Source organism: Otolemur garnettii, unplaced genomic scaffold (assembly GCF_000181295.1).
Source record: "Otolemur garnettii isolate 467f Iridium unplaced genomic scaffold, OtoGar3 scaffold00025, whole genome shotgun sequence".
Lineage (NCBI taxonomy): Eukaryota > Metazoa > Chordata > Mammalia > Primates > Galagidae > Otolemur > Otolemur garnettii.
The window spans coordinates 4,468,318-4,470,124 of NW_003852420.1; the positions used below are offsets into that span (position 1 = coordinate 4,468,318).

The following is a 1,807-nucleotide window of genomic DNA, read 5'->3' on the forward strand; positions in this document are numbered from 1 at the left end:
ATGTAAATATTAAACTAAGCAGGTAAGAGTCAGTTTCACAAGTTAAGCCCAGACTAGACCAATTATTAGCCATATTGTTGAAAATACATAAGCTAAAGTAATTCTAGCTATGATTTTATAGCATGTAGTGCAAAAAGCAATGCTAGATATTATTTGTAAGTGCTTGTCAGGCAGTAACACAAGACTGTATCCCTCCATCATCTGCCTATTGTTTATGTCATTTTTACTCCTGACTCATTAACACTGTAGAAAAACTGTGTGTGTTGAACATTTGGCTATGATCATGTTTGAGCTGACATAAACTTCCTGAAGTAAGGAGAGAACCCAAAGAAAATGAATAGAACAATGGCCATGAACATAGTCTTTCTAAAGAAATTCTTTGCCTTCCATACTCAACTGAGTCTTTGGGTGGACACAAATTTCCTTGCAAATTTTCCAATAAATGAAGGTGGAGAGTAACCTTCATTTAAGGGGTGATCACAGCCTCCTGGCTGCTCTGAGCCCCAGGAAGACTCTGATCAGTCAGAATTGTTGTGCCTTTACCGTACCAAATGAGTCCCATCCTTCTTGCCTATGACTATGGACAACTCTGAAATATCATGGGTCATTAACCTGTCTCTCTGTCTCTAAGCACTTTCAGAAAGACCACCTTTACATCGTTGTTCCTGAGGCTATAGATGATGGGATTGATTCACAACATCGCAGAGACCACATTGTAGAACAGCGCCAGCTTCTTGTCCTCTGTGTCACACCAGGAGCTGAGCCTCATGTGACATGATCATGGATGGCCCACAGAACATGGTGACCACAGTGATGTGGGAAGTACATGTGGATAAAGACTTGAGAATCCCCTGGGAAGAGCGGATTCTGAAGATAGAGGCCATGATGAGGGAAAGTGAGACCAATAGCAGGACAAAACCCAAGATGAAGTCTAAGCAGTCACTAAGGGATGAGTCAGCACAGATCAACTTCAGGACATCAGGGACCTCACAGAAGAAATGGTTTATCTTGCAGGGGCCACAATATGGCAGATGCATAGTGAAGACAGTGTAGACCAGGGTCCTACCATGCTAATGAACCAACACACTGTGACCATCTTGATACAAATGGGACAACTCATAAGTAGGGTATAGTGAAGGGGAAAACAGATGGCAAAATACCTGTCATAGGTCATAACAGCATAGAGGACATACTCGGCAATGGCCAGTACCAAAAAGATGAATATCTGGACAACAGATATCTGGACAACACAAGCTCCCCAGGAGATGGCTCTCCTTGGACTTACCATATTAAGCTAACATCTGAGGCACAGTAATGATGACATACCTCGTGTCCACCAAAGAGAGGATACAGAGAGACAAGTACATGGGTGTGTGAAGGTGTGAGTCCAGATATATCAAGGTGACAATGAGTCCCTTTCCCAGAAGGGTGATGAGGTAAGGAGGAAGAAGAATGTGAACAGGGTCATTCTAACCTATGTTTCACTAGAGAAGTCAAGGAGGATCAACTCGGTCACAGAGCTATGGTTTTCCTTGCCAGAGCTCTGCATGGTGATGTGCCTCTTAGGAAGAGTCAAGGACTTCCTTGTTCTGTCCTTGGCCTTGGGAAAGGGAGGTTGGGATTGACAGAACCTGAACCACCCATGCAATAGAATGCACAGTAATTTGCAAATCAAGTCAAACCTTTGTTGAGCTGGACAACTCAAAACTTCATTGAGTTGGAAACTTGGGTGGCTATGGCACTGGGCAATATGTCAGAAGATTTATGCCTACAATATGGCATAGCATGCCTGAATCCCCTAGAAAGC

At 43.2% G+C, this 1,807-nt stretch overlaps 1 pseudogene; it reads right to left on the reverse strand.

The window, feature by feature from the left end:
- Positions 1-607: 607 nt before the first annotated feature.
- Positions 608-1,549, reverse strand: LOC111724684 (annotated as a pseudogene).
- Positions 1,550-1,807: the final 258 nt, after the last annotated feature.